Source organism: Triticum urartu, chromosome 6A (genome assembly GCF_056163025.1).
Source record: "Triticum urartu cultivar PI428250 chromosome 6A, HENAU_Tu73, whole genome shotgun sequence".
Classification (NCBI taxonomy): Eukaryota; Viridiplantae; Streptophyta; class Magnoliopsida; order Poales; family Poaceae; genus Triticum; species Triticum urartu.
The window spans coordinates 455,872,207-455,894,208 of record NC_141878.1 but is presented as its reverse complement, the minus strand read 5'-3'; positions in this window follow the sequence as shown (position 1 = coordinate 455,894,208).

Here is a 22,002-nt window from a genome sequence, read left to right as displayed (position 1 = left end):
ATAGCATGGAACAATCAAAAATTATATATACGTTGGAGACGTATCATTCGTCAGCAAGTCCATCTTCAACTCTGAAGAAAAGGACTGAAAGTGCTAGTGATGGACTAGAGGGGGGGGGAATAGGCGATTTTTATGAAAGTCTTCAAAACATGGAAGTTTCGAAGACAAACGATAGAAATAAACCTATTACCATGCAGCGGAAGGTAGACTACACTAGGCAAACCATAGTCAAGTATTCAATGGAGTGAAAGCACAATGACTAATAGCAGCTAGGCAGTAAAGATCAGGTAGGAAGATATGTGAAGCCAATCAGAACAAGCAGTCACTCAGTGAAGACAAAAGATAAAGCAATCATACAATGACTTCACAAGGACCAACAGTAAGTAACGGGAAGGGAAGGATGAAACCAGTGACTCGTCGAAGACAATGATTTGTTGGACCAGTTCCAGTTGCTGTGACAACTGTACGTCTGGTTAGCGAGGCTGAGATTCAACTCAGAAGACCTCGTCTTCACCTTATTCCCCTTGAGCTAAGGACACCCAGTCCTCGCCCAATCACTCTGGTAAGTCTTCAAGGCAGACTTCCAAACCTTCACAAACTTCGTTCACTGACGATCTACAATGACTCTTGGATGCTCAGAACGCGACGCCTAACCGGCTGGAGGATTCACAGTCCTCAAGTGTAATAAGTCTTCAGATCACACAGATAGGAAGACTTAAGTGATGCCTAACACTCTTTGGCTCTGGGTGTTTAGGGCTTTATCCTCACAAGGAATTCTCTCTCAAAGGCTTCGAGGTGGGTTGCTCTCAAACGACAAAAGCCGTGTACTAACTCTGAGCAGCCAACCATTTATGGTTGTAGGAGGTGGGCTATTTATAGCCACTAGGCAACCCGACCTGATTTGTCCGAAATGACCCTTGGTCACTAAGGAACTGACACGTGTTCCAGCGGTCAGATTTCAAACACACACGACAACTTTACTTGAGCTACAAGCAAAGCTGACTTATCCAACTCTGGACAAGATTTTCTCTCATAGTCTTCACTCGGAGACATAGGATTTTGGTTAAGCATCACTTCAGTCATTCTGACTGGTTCACTTGGACCCCACTTAACAGTGCGGTGGTTCCTATGACTCAACAAAGAAAAACACAGAACGACGAAACTGCTAAGTCTTCGCGCTCCATAGTCTTCACGCGATGTCTTCTCTTGTCATAGTCTTCAATGTGAATGTCTTCACATACCACCTTTGACTTCAATGTATTCATACATTTTTAGGGGTCATCTCTGGTAGGAAAACCGAATCAATGAGGGACTTCTACCTGTGTTATCCTGCAATTCTCACAAACACATTAGTCCCTCAACCAGGTTTGTCGTCAATACTCCAAAACCAACTAGGGGTGGCACTAGATGCACTTACAATCTCCCCCTTTTTGGTGATTGATGACAAACTGGTTGAAGTTTTCAGCAGGGAATAAAATATGTGAAATTGTAAAGGATAGGGTATTATCTTCATAAGTGGCAAAGGCTCCCCCTGAAGATGTGCATATAAGTAATTTGCTTTTGGTATGCAAATGCACATGGCAGGTTGTACTTGTGGAGATCCTCTTCAACTTATGATGACAAGTCATTATGCAAGATATGATGTAACGAAGATAATGACATGCATAATGAAAAATGGACGTCTGCAAAATGATCTAAGTGTGGAATTTATCGTCGCACATGTGGAATTTATCATCGCATCACAAAATAGCAAATAAGTAGCAGGCGACCATCGAGTTTAAGTGTTACAAATCAAAGAACCAAATGTATCGAAAACAAGAGTTGTAAGCACTTGGCAAAAGTAGCAAAAAGTAAAGAAACCATCCATATGGACCCGCTTGAAGACTATCAACTCATATGCTTCTCCCCCTTTTGTCAGTGAGGACCAAAAAGGTTTGAAGACATAGAGCGCCTACTCGTTCCCATGAGGTGCAGGCGAGGCAGCAGGGTCGTTGGTGAGATCCGATGGTGTAGAGGAACTTGGTGCAGTGTCTTCACGCGCTGAAGTTGGAGGAGGTGAAGTTGCATCATCTTGGTCATCGATGACTCTGGCATTTACGGTCACAGCTGAGGATGAGTATTCAGAGTCTTCAAGGGAGGGAGTCCGACGCAAGTGAGAATTTCTGGGAGGAGTTGAGTCAAACTTGAAGCATTCGGTGAAGCCATCGTCGTGCAGATCAGCTTCAACACTCAGTAGGGTCAAACTCTTCCACGACCTCCGACAGGTTTCATGAGTGACAAAGGCATTCTTGGTGGCAAGATTGTGAATGCGGTTGACATCCACCAAGAGGCTTTGCATCTGACGCTTAAGCCAGTTGTGATGTTTGTCCTGTTTCTGATGCAGCACGACGAGAAGCTCTCGGTCATTGAGGACACGAGATCGTCTTTGAGGCCTTTGCGCAATGGTGCTACCAGTGGCATCAGTTTGAGCACGAGGGGCACGTGTGTTTCCAGCAAGGGGATAAACACAAGACACTGCTGGAATTCCTTCAATGGGCTGGGTGAAGCTTTGGTGATCAACATTGTGAAGATAAATGGGATCCTTAGCAGGCTCTGGGTAAATGGCTTCAACTGACAGATCAACCTCGGGCAAGAATATAAGATGATTGCGCGCAGACGGCTAATAGTTGAAGGCTGAGTGACGCTTGATCAGACGCATGACCCATGGAGCATAGAATTTCAACCCAAAGATGTCGGAGCCAGACGCATCCAACTGCCTGATGAAGAAGTCTTGAGCATTGAAGCTGATGCCATTGAAGATATTGAAAACCAAAGTCTTCATTGCTCCTTCAAGCTTCGCTGCAGATGAGTGTCCTTTGACAGGCCATAGAGTCTTCCTGATGATGTGGTAAATGGTGCGAGGCAGGTACTCTAGGTCTTCAACAAAGAACTCAGATGGATATTCTGCGTCGTGAGGCAGAGGCTTCATCATGCTCAGCATTTGACTCATGTTGGGTTCTGGCTTCTGAAAGATGCTTTCCAAGGCATTTTGATGTTGTTGACAACCTGGTTCATAGTATTCACCAGGAGTGTGCAGGCCTGTGAGCTCGATGATATCAAGAGCTTTAGCTTCATGATGGACATTTCCTGTCATCCACTCAAGGACCCAAGTCTTCGGATCCCTGTTGTAGCCTCGAATATGAAGAGTGGCATAGAATTGAAGCAGCAATTCTTCATTCCAGTGCTCCTTGTCAGTGATGAACTGTAATAGACCAGCATCTCTGAAACAGTCCAATGCTTCTTCGAGGCAGGGCAGTCCAACTATAGCTTCAGAGTCGAGGCGCATATGTGGAAATATGCGCCCTTGATTGTATAGGACACAGGAATAGTAGCTGCGCTGCTGCTAGCTCCAGAACTGATCTGAGGAAATGCGCGGTTTTGTATAAGGGTTCTTGGAGCTGTTGAAGAAGGTATTATGTGCCACGAAGCCATTCACATTGAAGACCCCAGGTGAAGTGGCAATGCCTGGGAATCATGGAAGTCTTGGCTTGGGCTTTTGGACTTGAGGCATGTGCTCGACGTGGTACTCAAATTATGGACCAGCAGCAGGCGGAGGAGTCAGAATGGGCCATCGGACCATAACAGGCTGACCACGATCAAATGCCAGCTCCATTGTGTGAGGTCTTGGAGGGGGAACAGGAGCATTGGCATTATCTTCATGGGCTTAAGGGGCCACATTTGCTTCAGGTGCTTGGACCTCAGGTGCTTCAGCATTGACTTCTAGTGTTGCATTGACTGCTGGCGCCTCATTGGCTTCGGGTGCCTCATTGGCTTCAGCCATGACAACGTCATTGCCGTCAGCGGTGATGTTGGTGGCCGCCTCAGGGTTGTTAACCTCCACTTCAGAAGCTGGAGGGTCGGTCACGTTCTCCTCGAGAACAACATCTTGGTGGGACGGGGGTGTAGCAACTCTTTCAACTCTTGGGGCTTTTTCTTCATCGGCTGATGCAGCCAGAATATCTTTAGCCATTTTGGCTTCGGACTCAGACACGTGCATGGTGGCAGTGACTTGGGGCCTTGGTCCTTTGCAAAGGCTGCGTAATGCGGGCGACGCTTGTGGAGATGGAGTGTGCTGGACTACAAAGTCATCATCATCTTGCACTGTTGGGGTAGTTTGCGGTTGGGGAGAGCTTGGAGTGTCTTGTCTCTGTGGGTGATCAGCCCACGATGCATCCTGAGCAGTTGGCATCAGAGGACGACCAATGCTGATGAGTTCGTTGTGCGTGAGCACAGGCGATGATACCAGTTGGTGCTCGATCTGAGCAAGGACTTCATCATCTTCAACATTGTCATGGTGACCAATGTCTTCAGCAACGGTGGGGTCAAATCCTGGAATGTCTTTAGGAGCCTCTGTGGAAGCAGGCTCATGAATTACCATCCGTCGTTCTTGATGCGAAGAGGCTGGACGAGCAACCGAGATGGGCTCAACAATAAGGGGCTCTGTGGGAGCAGCCCGATCTTTCTTGGTTTTGCGCTTCTTCTTGGAGGGAGCGACATCAGAAGCTTCAGGATGTTTCCTCTTTCTGGCTTCAGCCTCGGCAGCCCTTGTCTTCTTTAATTCTGAAGCCACTGTGAGGACCTTAGGCTTCGAGCCTGTCATACTGGCTGGGAAGACAATGGGATGTGCTTCCTGCCTTGTTGCTTCGGGTTTGGCCACAGCTGGCTTCTTGTTCTTCGTTGCAGCCATCCTGGGATCGATGCCAGGACGCCCAAGAGCCTTGCGCTTTTCAGCTTCATTGTAGGCTTGCACGCACTTGTCAGCCAGACTCTTCATGCGCTCACGAGAACCTTTAGCTTCTTCGCGTTTCTTGAGAAAGGCTTCCTTGAGCTCGTGCAGCATAGTCTTGAAGTTCTTGACATCTTGCACGCTGAGCTTTGCCATGTGCTGCTTGAACTGAGCTTTCTCATAGTCGATCTTTTGCTTCAGTTCAACGATGCGCTGAGCTAGAGCTAGCTCAGAAGCAATGGCGCCAGTGAAAGCGACGCTGAGGCCAATTGGAAGTTGCAGATCATCAAAGCTGAGATTGGGGGTTTCAAACCACTCATCTGCAAGATCTTCATCGCTGGACAGATCAATGGCGTCGTTGCGCAGAATAGCAGTAACAGTCAGTTCTTGGCTGGTGGGTTGCAAGGGCATCTTTACTCTCGAGGGCTTGGAGATGCGTGACAAATCTTCAGACTGCACACTGTGTTCAGGAGGTGCAGTGGCCAGAGGCTTCGCCTGTAAGACCTTTGGTGCAGGAGCAGACTTTGAAGCTTTAGGCTTCTTCAGTTTCTTTGGCTTCGGCGGTGCAGGCGCTTCATCAGATTCGGCGTCATCTGCAGGCTCATCCACGGCTGTCCCTTGAACCATGATATGAGTGATGAGACCTTCCAGGTTGTAGAAGGGCCCAACAAGATTGGGTTTAGCTTCGCGTGTGCCATCAGCACGAGGAGCAGAGGGGCCTGGATTGAAGTCTAAGCCTCGTGACTTCTTGTTCTTTTTGGCCGAGTTCCTGGCAAACTGAAGGTTGCGCTTGAACAGATTATCATCACGGCACCATAGTAATGAAGATGGGTCTGCATCCGCAGGCTGCGGTCCACGGACCATGCAAGGATAGAAGCCTTGTTCAATGGCTTCAGCTCTGGACTTGGGTTGAAGATTTCTGTATAGAATGTCTCCCCATGGTCGTTTGATGTCATTCTTCTCAGCATACTCCTGGGTCACGAACCTGTACTTGAACCACTGTTCTGCCCAATATCTTCGAATCCATTGGATTCGAGTTTTTCGCTGATTGTAGTCCTCCTCTGGATCTGTCTTGTACAGCTCATAGCGGTCAGGAGGCAAATCTCTTGAGGTGTTGCCACGACGCTGTCTGCCACCCTTTCTTGTAGGTTTCTCTGGTGCCATGAAGCTTAAACTGAAGGGCTTCAACACGTTTAAAGGCTTCAAAGGCTTCCGCTTTCTGGTCAAACAGGATCTGGCTTCGGGAGAGTTAATGTGATGCTATAAGAATTTTGCAAACGAATGCAGACTATGAGAACCAAGGGATTCTCCCACGGACATGTACCTGTGACAGCATTAAGGTGCGAGGGAAGGGGAAGAGGTCATATGCATTCTCAGAAGATTTTGAAGATAAATCAGTTTAGAAGACATTGACCTCATAGTGCGAAGACATTCACTCATAGATAGAGAGTTGGTTACAGATTTGTACGAATCCACGAATAAGTACAAGTGAGGAATCTAACTTCTTTGTGAAGCATAAGTGAACATACTAGGCATATTATGAGATGCAGTATGAAATAGATCCTACTTGTGTGAATAGAAACTTCTTGTGGTAGAAAGTGATGAATCTATAGGATCAAAGGGGGCCGTAAAAAGAAAGTTTTATTTACCACACGAAGAACTGCTAGACGGAGTGGGAGAGGAGGCCGAGCAGTTCGATCGTCCGTGCCCTAACTTGGCGATGGAGGACACCTACGGCGACGGCGGAGAACACAATGTCCGCGGCCGGCGTGAAGACGGCGTCGGTGAGGTCGCGGCAGCTAAGCGCTTCGTCGCGGGCGTCGTCGAGGGCTAGCGGTGGCGCTAGGGTTTGTGCGAGAGTGGAAGAAAGGATAATGACTGTGGTGAGGCGTGTATTTATAGGGACAGGGATGGCACAGTGTTATTACATAGGTGCCCCTGGCGATTCACATCTGAAGGACACGTGGCCATCATGCAACATATCGGAGGTTGTTCCACGTTCCCACGCACGCCTGGATTGTCAGGTGGTCGTTCCCACTTCTCGGGGTTTCAGGTGAAGGAATTAGCATTGAAAACGGACTTAATGTTTGTCTGTGTATCTTTTGCTGACCAGGACGCAGAGAAGACATTCGACAGTTTCAATAGAATGCATATGATTTGGACAGATAGAGTTTGAGATAGAAAGCATAGAGAGATTAGGGTCCGATCACATTCACTTAGTTCAAAAGATTCAACAAGGAAGACGTAGCTATAAGTGAATGATGTAGAGGACAAAACACTAGTATGTATATATCAGAAGACAATCAAGTCAACATAGTGAAGATAATCATGAAGACAAGTTGAAATTGAAGACAAACCAAATGTGAAGACATAGAAAATGTAACGCCATGGGTAAAACACTTCAAACAGAAGAGTTTGGTGGTGGCGTTACCCACCGTATAGGAAGTATTAGACCTAGACACAACGCACAATTATCGTGGCGCTCCGAAGTCAAATTCCACGTTAATGTATTCACAATCAGAATGTAAGTCTTCATTGATTGAAGATATACTTTACTTCGTGTGTTGCACATCTAAGTCATCAACATGCATAAGTGTTAGAATGTGTGCCTGATCACAGGACATTTGAGGATTCCAAGATATTTAGCTCACACCGTAACTTGCAAAACCTCTTCTCATCCAAGGGCTTGGTGAAGATATCTGCCAATTGCTCTTCAATGTTGACGTGTATGATATCAATATCTTCCTTCACAACATGATCTCTGAGAAAGTGATGATGAATTTCAATGTGCTTTGTCTTCGAGTGCTGAACTGGGTTGTTGGCAATCTTGATGGCGCTTTCGTTGTCGCAGTAGAGTGGTACTTGCTTCAGGTGAATGCCATAGTCTTTGAGTGTTTGCTTCATCCATAGAAGCTGAGCGGAGCAAGATCCAGCAGCAATGTATTCAGATTCAGCAGTGGAGAGAGATACACAGTTCTGCTTCTTTGAAGACCAACATACAAGTGATCGTCCCAGAAAATGACATGTGCCTGATGTAGACTTGCGATCCACCTTGTCACCAGCATAATCAGCATCCGAGAATCCAACTAGATCAAACTCTGAGCCCTTTGGATACCATAATCCTAGTGTTGGGGTGTGAGCCAAATATCTGAGAATTCGCTTCACAGCTAAGTGATGCGATTCCTTTGGTGCCGCTTGGAACCGGGCACACATGCAAACACTAAGCATGATATCTGGCCTAGATGCACATAAATAAAGTAAGGAACCAATCATGGAGTGGTATACCTTTTGATCGAACTCTTTACCATTGTTGTCGGGACCTAGATGATGTTTGGCTGGCATTGGCGTTGTGTAGCCTTTGCAATCTTGCATTCCAAATTTCTTCACGCAATCTTTGAGGTATTTCTCTTGAGATATAAAGACGTCATTGCGTTGCTGACGTATTTGAAGACCAAGGAAGAACTTCAGCTCACCCATCATGGACATCTGATATTGCTCTTGCATCATATATCCAAACTCGTCAGTGTATTTCTGATTGGTGCAGCCAAAGATAATGTAATCCACATATATTTGGCACACAAACAGTTCACCATCATATGTCTTCATGAAGAGAGTGGGGTCGAGGGAACCAGGTTTGAAGCCTTTGCTCTTCAGGAAGTCTTTGAGTGTGTCATACCAAGCCCTAGGGGCTTGTTTGAGGCCATACAGTGCCTTGTTGAGCTTGTACACCATATCAGGATGTTTTGGATCTTCAAAGCCAGGCGGTTGTGCAACATACACTTCCTCGTCAATCTTGCCATTGAGAAAAGTGCTCTTCACATCCATTTGATGCAAAAGAATGTTATGATGATTTGCATAGGCCAGCAGTATGCGTATGGCTTCAAGTCTACCCACAGGAGCAAATGTCTCATCGAAGTCAATCCCTTCAACTTGAGTATATCCTTGAGCAACGAGACGAGCTTTGTTTCTGATAACTTGACCATGCTCATCTTGCTTGTTGCGATATATCCATTTGGTGCCTATTATATTGTGCTTGCGAGGATCAGGACGCTTAACCAGTTCCCATACATTATTCAGCTCAAACTGTTGAAGCTCTTCTTGCATAGCTTGAATCCATTCAGGTTCCATGAAGGCTTCATCAACTTTCTTGGGTTCAGATATTGAGACAAATGCGAAGTGCCCACAGAAATTTGCTAGCTGTGTTGCCCTTGAATGAGTGAGTGGACCTGGTGCATTGATGCTATCAATTATTCTCTCAATCTGTACTTCATTTGCAACACGAGGATGTACAGGACGAAGATTTTGCTCTTGATGATCATTGTCATCGTTAGAAGAATTGTCTTCAGGCTGAGCATTGTCTTCAGGTTGATCATTGTCTTCAGGTTGATCAGGTGCGGAGATGATAAGTTCCTCTTCAGGCTGAGCTTCAGAAGGTATGATTTCTCCCGTTCCCATAAGTTTGATTGATTCACTGGATGAAACTTCATCTAGCACATTTGGCAGGTGCTCTCTTTGCGAGCCGTTAGTCTCATCGAACCGCATATCCACAATTTCAACCACTTTATAGTGAAAGAGGTTGAAGACTCTATAGGAGTGCGAATCCTTTCCATATCCAAGCATAAAACCTTCATGTGCTTTTGGTGCAAATTTTGAAGTGTGATGTGGATCCTTGATCCAGCACCTGGCACCAAATACTCTGAAGTAACTGACATTTGGCTTCTTGCCAGTAAGGAGCTCATAGGATGTCTTGTTCAGAAGCTTGTGAAGATAAACACGGTTGATGATATGTCATGCAGTATGAATGGCTTCAGGCCAGAATTTTCTTGGAGTCTTGTATTCATCAAGCATCGTCCGAGCCATCTCAATAAGTGTTCTGTTCTTGTGTTCGACGACGCCATTCTGCTGTGGCGTGTACGGAGCTGAGAATTCATGTGTGATGCCCAAAGTATCAAGATATGTATCTAGGCCAGTGTTCTTGAATTCAGTGCCATTGTCACTTCTAATGTGCTTTATCTTGACGCCATAGTTGTTCATTGCTCGATTGGCGAAGCGTCTGAAGACATCCTGCACTTCAGTCTTGTAGAGGATTATATGCACCCAGGTATATCTTGAATAATCATCAACAATGACAAAGCCATAGAGACAAGCAGTAGTAGTAAGAGTTGAGTAATGAGTGGGACTGAAAAGATCCATGTGGAGCAGTTCGAAGGGTTGAGTCGTTGTCATGATTGTCTTCGAGAGATGCTTGGCCCTCGTCATCTTTCTTGCTTCACAGGCACCGCATAAGTGATCCTTCTTGAACTTGACGCCCTCGATGCCTATGACATGCTTCTTTCTTGCAAGAGTGTGCAAGTTCATCATGCCAGCATGCCCTAGCCTCTGATGCCAGAGCCAGCATTCTGAAGCTTTTGCTAGAAGACATACGGCAAGCTGTGGTCCTGCTGAGAAATCTACCACGTACAAATCATCTTTCCGATACCCTTCAAACACTAGAGACTTGTCAGGTTCCATTAGAACAAGGCAACGATATTTTCTAAACATCACAATCATGTTTAAATCGCAAAGCATTGAGACAGACATTAAGTTGAAACCAAGGGATTCAACAAGCATGACTTTATGCATGTGTTGATCCTTTGAGATTGCAACTCTACCTAGACCTAATACCTTACTTTTACCAGTGTCAGCAAATGTGATATGACTTTTGTCAGATGGACGTAAGGTTGTGTCCATAAGAAGGCTTCGCTTGCCAGTCATGTGATTGGTACACCCACTATCAATAATCCATTTTGAAGCAGCTGGTGTCGTACCCTACAGCGCAGTTAGGGGGATAGGCTTCACGAAGAGAATTGTGAAGCAAAAACATTTGACGAGCCAGTGGATTATGAAAGCTTAGATCGAGATTAGGACTGATAGGGAAAGTAGCAAGCGACTCAGGAACAAAGTACATAATAAGACCATTTGGGCATTTGATCTTGCGCCCTACAAGATGTTTAAGGTCCCCAGCAATAGCTGCAGACGATTTTGGTTTTTGGCTGGAGACCTTTCCCTGCAAAAGAGAGTTAAGCTTTCCTAGCCACCCACATCTTCAAGGGTGGCTTCGAAGCAATGAGTCTAAGTGCAGCATCTAAGAACTTTGGCTTTGGAGCCCTAGCAAAAAGTCTTGCAGGTGGACAATAGTACTCATAAGAATAAGCAGAATAGTTCTTGGTCCTATGAACAAGGCGGTTGGATGAAACGCGCTCATATTCACAGGCCTGAGTATGGCTTCCCTGCAAAACATTTGCGTTAGTGTGACTCAGGTGAGTCCTCTGTCTATATGAAGCCTTTGGACCGTATGAAGCCTGTGGTCTGGGGTTTGTCTTCTTCACCTGTGGTGTCATGATGACATTCACAGGAAGATTCTCCAAACACCTTTTCGGCACCCAGACCTTCTTCATAGGCAGTCAATTCCGGCAGTTAGTACCAATATACCTGGCAAACACTTCACCCTTCTGATTCTTAAACAGTTTATAGTTTGCATCAAAGGATTCATCAATAACAATGGGATTAGCACAAGTGAAGCCAAATAGGGTGGATGGATCCACTGAAGGTCCCTTTGCAGCAACCCATGTGGTTTTGGGGTACTGCTCAGGTTTCCAGTAAGAGCCATCAGCATTCATTTTCCTTTCGAACCCAACACCCTCTTTCCTAGGGTTTCGGTTCAGGATCTGCCTTTTGAGGACATCACATAGTGTCTGATGCCCTTTGAGACTTTTGAACATCCCTGTTTCAAGCAATGTCTTCAACGTAGCATTCTCATTAGCAATAGCAGTGGCATCCTCAGCAGAGGGGTTAGTTATCACATCAACAGTTGAAGATATTGCAACAGTAGTAGCAGTAGAACATTCAGCAACAGAAGTAGCGTTATCATGCTCAATGCATTTAAGACATGGTGGTTCAAAACCTTCCTGAGTGGAACTGATCTGTTTGTCGCGAAGTGACTCGTTTTCCTTTTGAAGATCTTCATGAGCCGCTCTCAATTTTTCAAGGTCTTGCTTCCTTTGAAGATAATCATAGGAAAGCTTTTCATGAGATGTTGAGAGCGTTTCATGACGACTTTCAAGTTCCTCATACTTAACATGAACATTTTTTATGTTTTCAATTAAGGACTGAGATCGAGTCATTTCAGCGTCCAACAGGTCATCGCTTTTGTCTAATAGTTTTTGAATATGTTCCATAGCTTTCTGTTGTTCAGTTGCAATTTTAGCAAGTGTTCTATAGCTGGGTTTGGAACCACAATCAGAGCCATCTTCACTTGATGTTTGATAGTGACTGGCGCGTGAGTTTACCTTGGCACCGTGTGCCATGAAGCAGTAGGTGGGAGTGGAGTCGTCCTTGTCATTAGCATCGGCGTTGGTGACATTGTCTTCAGTGTTGAAGATGGACTTGGCAACGTAGGCTGTAGCCAGACTTGCCACACCAGAATCGGACTCCTCCTCAGACTCCACTTCCGCCTCCTCAGAAGCGGACTCCTCCTCCAATCCATTTCCTTGCCAACAAATGCATGAGCCTTGCCAGATGAGCTCTTCTTGTGTGATGAAGACTTTGAGGAAGACTTGGAAGAAGACTTTGAGTATTTCTTCTTCTTGTCGTTAGAATCATACTCCTTGCTCTTCATTTTCTTCTTGTTCTCATTGTCCCACTGCGGACACTCAGAGATGTAGTGGCCAGGTTTCTTGCACTTGTGGCATGTTCTCTTCTTGTAGTCATGAGCAGAAGCTTCATCATTCCTTGAGCTTGATCTTGAGGACTTTCTGAAGCCTTTCTTCTTGGTGAACTTCTTCACAAGCATAGCAAGCTCCTTTCCAATGTCTTCAGGATCATCAGAACTGCTGTTAGATTCTTCTTCAGATGAGGAGACAGCTTTTGCCTTCAAGTCACGAGTTCGCCCATAGTTGGGACCGTAGATATCTCTTTTCTCAGAAAGCTGAAACTCATGTGTGTTGAGCCTCTCAAGTATGTCAGACGGATCGAGTGTCTTGAAGTCAGGACGTTCTTGAATCATCAGGGCTAGGGTGTCAAACGAGCTGTCAAGTGATCTCAGGAGTGTCTTGACGACTTCATGCTTGGTGATCTCAGTAGCGCCGAGGGCTTGAAGCTCATTTGTGATCTCAGTGAGTCGATCAAACGTGAGCTGGACATTCTCATTGTCATTTCTCTTGAAGCGGTTGAAGAGGTTGCGAAGGACACTGATTCTCTGATCTCTCTGGCTTGAGACGCCTTCGTTGACCTTGGAGAGCCAGTCCCAGACTAGCTTAGATGTTTCCAAAGCACTCACATGGCCATACTGTCCTTTGGTCAGATGACCACAGATGATGTTCTTGGCAGTGGAGTCCAGTTGAACAAACTTCTTGACATCAGTAGCGGTGACACCTTCACCAGCCTTGGGAACGCCATTCTTGACGACATACCATAGGTCGACATCAATGGCTTCAAGATGCATGCGCATCTTATTCTTCCAGTAGGGATATTCAGTTCCATCGAAGACTGGGCACACAACGGAGACTTTGATTATCCCTGCAGTCGACATAGCTAAAACTCCAGGTGGTTAAACCGAATCACACAGAACAACGGAGCACCTCGCTCTGATACCAATTGAAAGTGCTAGTGATCGACTAGAGGGGGGGTGAATAGGCGATTTTTATGAAAGTCTTCAAAACATGGAAGTTTCGAAGACAAATGATAGAAATAAACCTATTACCATGCAGCGGAAGGTAGATTACACTAGGCAAACCATAGTCAAGTATTCAATGGAGTGAAAGCACAATGACTAATAGCAGCTAGGCAGTAAAGATCAGGTAGGAAGATATTGTGAAGCCAATCAGAACAAGCAGTCACTCAGTGAAGACAAAAGATAAAGCAATCATACAATGACTTCACAAGGACCAACAGTAAGTAAAGGGAAGGGAAGGATGAAACCAGTGACTCGTCGAAGACAATGATTTGTTGGACCAGTTCCAGTTGCTGTGACAACTGTACGTCTGGTTAGCGAGGCTGAGATTCAACTCAGAAGACCTCGTCTTCACCTTATTCCCCTTGAGCTAAGGACACCCAGTCCTCGCCCAATCACTCTGGTAAGTCTTCAAGGTAGACTTCCAAACCTTCACAGACTTCGTTCACCGGCGATCCACAATGACTCTTGGATGCTCAGAACGCGACGCCTAACCGGCTGGAGGATTCACAGTCCTCAAGTGTAATAAGTCTTCAGATCACACAGACAGGAAGACTTAAGTGATGCCTAACACTCTTTGGCTCTGGGTGTTTAGGGCTTTATCCTCGCAAGGAATTCTCTCTCAAAGGCTTCGAGGTGGGTTGCTCTCAAACGACAAAAGCCGTGTACTAACTCTGAGCAGCCAACCATTTATGGTTGTAGGAGGTGGGCTATTTATAGCCACTAGGCAACCCGACCTAATTTGTCCGAAATGACCCTTGGTCACTAAGGAACTGACACGTGTTCCAACGGTCAGATTTCAAACACACACGGCAACTTTACTTGAGCTACAAGCAAAGCTGACTTATCCAACTCTGGACAAGATTTTCTCTCATAGTCTTCACTCGAAGACATAGGATTTTGGTTAAGCATCACTTCAGTCATTCTGACTGGTTCACTTGGACCCCACTTAACAGTGCGGTGGTTCCAATAACTCAACAAAGAAAAACACAGAACGACGAAACTGCCAAGTCTTTGCGCTCCATAGTCTTCACGCGATGTCTTCTCTTGTCATAGTCTTCAATGTGAATGTCTTCACATACCACCTTTGACTTCAATGTATTCATACATTTTTAGGGGTCATCTCTGGTAGGAAAACCGAATCAATGAGGGACTTCTACCTGTGTTATCCTGCAATTCTCACAAACACATTAGTCCCTCAACCAGGTTTATCGTCAATACTCCAAAACCAACTAGGGGTGGCACTAGATGCACTTACAAGGACCTCCCCAACACTACTGATGACGGCGATGAGGACTACGCTCCCACCTATTGCTTCATGGCAAAAGGCTCAAAGGTACTCAAATATCCCTCCTCTGAATCTAGTGAGGATGAATCTGATGAAAACCTCAAACCCAGCTATTCTAAACTTGCTAGATTGCTGTGAAACTACAAAAGGCTCTTGAAAAGGTTCAAAACATGCTAGATAAAAGCGATGATATGTTGGGCGAGGAAATGGATCGCACTAAAATTTTGACTAAAAATCTTCAGAGACTTCAATCCAAGTTTGACAATCTTCAAGGTCATCATAACACTCTCCTATCTGATCATGAGAAGCTTTCTTATGAATTTCTTCAAAGAAAGCAAGATCTTGAGCAGTTAAGAGTGAGTTATGAAGATCTTCAGAAGGAGCATTATTCATTATTTGCTCAACAGATCGATGCTACTCAGGATGAATTTGTTCCTCCATGTTTGAAGTGCATTGAACGTGAAACTGCTAATTCTTCACTTGAATGTACTTCCATTGCTGCAAATTCTTCAACTGCCTCTGCTATCACTAATTCCTCATCTGAGGACATTGCTAGTATCACTGATGATGCAGGGCTAAAGGAATTGTATATGACAGGCATGTACAAAAGCCTCAAAGGGCATCAGGCTCTTTGTGACGTGCTTAAAAAGCAGATCCTCAACAGGAACCCTAGGAAAGAGGGTATTGCCTTTGAGAGGAAACTCAATGCTGATGGGACCTACTGGAAACCTGAGCAGTATCCCAAAACCTCATGGGTTGCTGCAAAGGGACCTTCAGTGGATCCATCTACTTTATCTGGCTTTACATGTGAATCTTCATATTCTTCTGATGAGTCAATTGACACCAACTATAAACTGTTCAAAAATCAGAATGGTGAAGTATTTGCTAGATATGTTGGCACTAACTGCAGGAACGGTCCTCCTATGAAGAAAATCTGGGTTCCCAAAAGGTGCCTTCAAAATCTTCAGGTGAATGTCATCATGACACCACCTGTGACGAATAGGAACCCCAGATCAAATTCTTCATATGGACCAAATTCTTCATATGGATCCAAGTCCTCATACAGACCAAACTCCTCACATGGATCAAATTCCTCAAAAGGATTAAAGTCCTCATATGAACATCATCGTGCTAACCCGTCTGTTTCGCAGGGAAGATCTAAGGATTATGGATATGTGCATTATTCTTCAAATCAGTATGTTCATAAGTCCTCGAAGAATTTCTCTGCTTACTCTTATGCTTACCCTAACCCCTTGTATGTGAAACGAAGTGGATTGGCATCTATGACACCTTTCTCTTATGGAGCTTGCAGAATGATGAACTCTTTGCCACCCCTTTAGATGTGGGTGGTGAAGAAAAATAACTAATCTCTTATGCATGATCAGGTCTTCGGACGAACTTAATCGTCTGAAGAATTTGCTGGAGACCTGAATGTGCTTGAAAGGACGCAATCTAATCATGAAGAAATGAATTTTCATTTCTCATGTCCTCATACTACTTTATCTATTTTATTGCTTGATGAAATTGATCTGATGAAATTAATACCATATTCTTCACTAATGAAGTATATGAGTTCGTAAGCTGCACTAATTCATCTGCAGGATGATCAACCCAAAGCCACTGAGTGGGTCCTCGATAGTGGATGTACAAATCACATGACTGGTGACAAGAGCTTATTGATGGACACTGCTTTATCTCCATCACATCTGAAGCATATCACCTATGCTGACAAAGGCAAAAGCAAGGTATTGGGTCTAGGTAAGGTTGCAATCTCAAAGGATCGACACATGGACAAAGTCATGCTTGTCGAGTCCTTAGGGTTCAACCTCATGTCTGTCTCAATGCTTTTTGATCTTGATATGGTTGTTGTCTTTGGCAAGTATCGTTGTGTTGTGATCATGGAAGCTGACAATTCCAAAGTCTTCGAAGGCTTTAGGAGAGGAGATTTGTATATTGTTGATTTCTCTACAGGACCACAACCTGCTACATGTCTACTTGAAAAAGCTTCAGAAGGCTGGCTATGGCATCGACGACTTGGTCATGTTGGCATGAGGAATTTCACACTCTCGCGAAGAAGAAGCATGTCATTGGCATTGAAAATGTCAAATTCCTCAAGGATCACTTATGCGGAGCCTGTGAAGCTAGAAAAATGACCAAGGCCAAGCATCCAACGAAGACTATCATGACTACTACTCGACCATTTGAATTACTTCACATGGATCTCCTTGGCCCTACTCACTATGCCACATTTACTAATGCTACATCCTTATATGGCTTTGTCATTGTTGATGATTATTCTCGATATACATGGGTCCATATCATCACTTACAAAACTAAAGTGCAGGAAGTCTTCAAACGATTTTCATCGAGGGCTTCAACCAACTTTGGTGTGAAGATCAAGCACATCAGAAGTGATAATGGAACTGAGTTCAAGAACACTAGTCTTGATGACTATCTTGATGAACTTGGTATTACTCATGAGTTATCTGCTCCTTATACTCCTCAGCAAAATGGCGTCGTAGAGCGCAAGAACAGGACTCTTGTTGAGATGGCCCACACTATGCTTGATGAGTACAAGACGCCTCCTCGCTTTTGTCCTGAGGCAATTGATACTGCGTGCCACATCATCAACATGGTATATCTTCACAAATTCTTCAAGAAGACTGCATATGAACTCCTCACTGACAAGAAACCCAATGTGAGTTATTTCAAAGTCTCCGATGCTAAATGTTGGATTAGAGATCCTCATCACAGTCTAAATTTGCACCGAAAGCACATGAAGGTTTTATGCTCGGTTATGGTAAGGACTCGCACACCTATAGAGTCTTCAACACCTATCATCACAAGGTTGTTGAAACCGTAGATGTGCGGTTCGATGAAACTAATGGCTTGCAAAGAGAGCACCTACCTCTTGTGACAGATGAAATACCTCCTGAGAAATCTATTAAGTTCAAGGCTACTGAGGACGTCATTCCTATTGAAGAGTCTGCTGAAGAAGTCATTCCAGAACATGAAGAACGTCATGGTGATGCACCTGAGGAAAATGGCGCTGAAGAAAATGCTGATCAAATTCCTCAACGACAACCCGCTCATCCTCGCATTGCAAATGAAGTGAAAATTGAGAAAATCATCAGCGACATTGGTACCTCTTGAGCACTGCATTGGTTTTCCCTTGAAGAGGAAAGGGTGATGCAGCAAAGTAGCATAAGTATTTCCCTCAGTTTTTGAGAACCAAGGTATCAATACAGTAGGAGGCTACGTGTAACACCCTCGATGCGACTATAGTTCCCATGTGTCGAGACACGACTTAGACATAATCGCATTGAAGGCATATATCGCAAGTTAGGCAATCTTCACAACATCCCATGTAATATGATAATAAAAGGGGAGATAACATAGTTGGCTTACACTCGCCACGTCAATCAAGTACATAAATAACATTACATCAACCAAACACTCATGGCCCGACTACGGCACCAAAATGAAAGATAACCCAACATGCGACACGGTCCCAATCACCCCAACTGGGCACCACTACTGATCATCGGGAAAGGAAACATAGTATCGTTGAGAATCTTCGTCGAACTCCCACTTGAGCTCATACGCGTCTCCTGGAGCGGAATCATCAGGCCCTGCATCTGGTGTAATAGTAATCTGTGAGCCACAGGGACTCAGCAATCTCGCACCCTCGCGATCAAGACTATTTAAGCTTATAGGTATGGCACGGTAAATATAAGTGGAGCTGCAGCAAGCGACTAGCAAGTATGGTGGCTAACTTATTCGCAAAAGAGAGCGAGAAGAGGAGGCAAAGCACGAGCGAGAAACTAGAGAGCAACCTGCGCAAACATTACTCCAACACCATGTCCGCTTCCCGGACTCCGCCGAGAAGAGGCCATCACGGTAACACACTCAGTTGATTCATTTTAATTAAATTAAGGTTCAAGTTATCTACAACCGGACATTAACAAATTCCCATCTTCCCATAACCGCGGGCACGGCTTTCGAAAGTTCAAATCCCTGCAGGGGAGTCCCAACTTAGCCCATGACAAGCTCTCACGGTCAACAAAGGAATAGACCTCCTCCCAAGACGTTCCGATCAGACTCGGTATCTCGGTAACTCAAGACACTTCGACAGGTTAAAACAAGACCAGCAGCACCGCCCGAATGTGCCGACAAATCCCAATAGGAGCTGCACATATCTCGCTCTCAGGGCACACTCAGATGAGCAAGACGTCGGGTAGGCCAGCCCAGAGTTGCCCCTGGTAGCCCCGGACATCGCTCGGTTGGACCAACACTTAGAGGAGCACTGGCTCGGGGGGGGGGGGGGGCTAAAATAAGATGACCCTTGAGTCTGCAGAACCCAAGGGAAAGAAAAGGGTAGGTGGCGAATGGTAAGACCAAAGGTGGGCATTGCTGGAAAAGCTTTAATCAAGGCGAACTATCAAGGGGTTCCCATTATAACCCAACCGTGTAAGGAACGCAAAATCCGGGAACATAACACCGATATGACGGAAACTAGGGCGGCAAGAGTGGAACAAAACACTAGGCGAGAGGCCGAGCCTTCCACCCTTTACCAAATATATAGATGCATTAAGATAACGTGGCAATATAATGATATCCCAACAAGTAAATAAATGTTCCAACAAGGAACGACCTTCAATCCACCTGCAACTAGCAGCGCTATAAGAGGGGCTGAGCAAAGCGGTAACATAGCCAATCAACGGTTTGCTAGGACAAGGTGGGTTAGAGGTTTGACATGGCAATTTGGGAGGCTGGCAAGCAAGTGGTAGGCATCGTAGCATTGGCATAGCAAAAGAGCGAGCAAAGATAGTAGTGATTTCGAGGGTATGATCATCTTGCCTGCACAGTTGTCAGAGTTGACTGGATCCTCAAAAGCAAACTCAACGGGCTCCTCGTTAGAGAACTCGTCTCCCGGATCTACCCAAACAAGACAAACAAGCAACAAGGATACAATCAACCACGTGCAAGACCAAGCAATATGATGCAAAGATGATATGCTATGCGGAATGCGATGCGGGATGCAAAATGCAAGATATGACAGGGAATGCATGAACCTGGCCTCAACATGGAAATCCAAGTGTGCCACTGGAAATATGAGATGAAATCGCTTGAAAACGATATAAAGAACGCCAGAATCGGAGTTACGGTTTGGAAATGGCAAGCGATTCAAAAATGACACCGGTCTGCGATTTACAGCAAGTAGGCATCTAAATGCAACGAAATGAACATGCTACAGCACCCAAACATGACAACCAAATACATGGCAGGGATGCACACAAGATGCTTAACAAAAGTCTAGCACTGACCTATGGCCAATTCATCCATTAACAGGTTCAAACAAGCATGGCAAAAATGCATATGACAAACAGATCTCAGACTTTGTGAAATTAACACTTGTCTGGAATTTCAGATCAGGTAGCACTCTTCGGAGCAACAAATCTACATGCTACAGGACTTGAACATGGCAAAGTAAAGCATGGCTTGGAGCTACTCAAAGAGCTTAACAAAAGTCCCTTAGTGACCTTGAGCCAAAAGAGATCAGAAAATACAATTGTAAGCATGTGAACATAGCAAAAACATAATCAGTTTTCATACTTAGTGAAAACTGGAACATGCTGAAATATAGCTCAAGTAGGCATGTTTACGAGTTTGATGCACTCACTACGGTGCAAGTCATGGCAAGACAAGCACACACCCATCAAGAAGGCACAAAATTCAAGCTAGACATAGTAAGAACAATAGCATAGCATGCACGGGTCAACTACAACATCACCGGCAAAATTGCAAACAAGTTGACAATCTGCCCAGATTCACAAAGTAGCAAAAGTAGAGCTCGATTGGCTCAAGCTAGGATGCTCCATAATTGCAAAAAAAGAGATGGATGGATATAGCACTACAATATTAACAAAACTCCCTTACTGATCATCCTAAAAAGAGGCACGGATCACTAGGAAATAACAAGAACATATGGCATCATGAGATAAACAGATCAAGGACTTAGTGGAATTTCTAAGTTCCTGAAAACAGAATTAGCAAGTGCACCACTTTGCAAGCTTGCACAAGTCACCACACACATCACAAAATACATGGGTTGCACCTCTGGAAAGATGACAAAACCCTTAACAAAACACATGTAGAACTCACGGGCATATCGTGCACACATTAATCATGGCAAAAATGACAAAAACCTAAATGGAGTAGCAGATCTGACAATTAACTCAAGTAGCCCTCTTCTAAAAGCACTTCGGGCATCAAGATGAGCTCAAATGAAAATTATGCAATGGAATGAAATAATGTACTCTCTGAGATGAACATTTTGATATGCTATATGCATGAATCGGAGCTACGGATCCAAAGTTACGGGGCGAGGAACATGAGCACTTGGATCGGAAAATATCAGGGACTTAGAGAAAATTCAACCTCCGATCTAGGGTTTCCAGATCTGCACGCAATCCGAGGCGGCGGCGCGAGCACTGTAGAAGCTCGCCGGAAATGGCACGGTGGTGGCCGGATCTCACCGGAGCGCGCTCGCCGGCGGCTCGGGAAGACGGGGGCCGGGCCGGAGGAGGCCGGGCAGGGCAGCGGAGGCGGCGGCCGTGCGGGCGGCGGCCGGCGCGAGGCAGGCTGGGGCCGGCGACTCGGCGACTCGGCGCCGGCGTCGAAGGGCGGCGCGGCGGCCCGAGCGCGGGGAGGAGAGGTCCCGGGCGGCGCGACGTGGGAGGAGGGCGGCGGCAGGCTCGCGGGCTCGCGGGGGCCCTCCCTGGGCCTGGCAGGCCGCGGCGGTGGAGGCGGTGGCGCGGACACGTGGCAGCGCGTGGGTGGCTGGAGGCGGCGTGTCCGGCGCCGTCGGACAATGTCCGGCGCGCGGAGATGATTTTTAGGGTTTCGGAGGTAGGAGGAGATCCGAAAATCGGGGGGGGGGGTGTGCTTAAATAGGCATAGAGGGAGCTAGGAGAGTCCAAATGAGGTGTGGTTTTCGGCCACGCGATCATGATCGAACGATCTAGATGATGGAGAAGACTTAGGTGGGTTTTGGGCCAAATTGGAGGGGTGTTGGGCTGCAACACACACGAGGCCTTTTCGGTCCCTCGGTTAACCGTTGGAGTATCAAACGAAGTCCAAATGGTACAAAACTTGACAGGCGGTCTACCGGTAGTAAACCAAGGCCGCTTGGCAAGTCTCGGTACAATCCGGAAATGTTTAATCCCCACACACGAA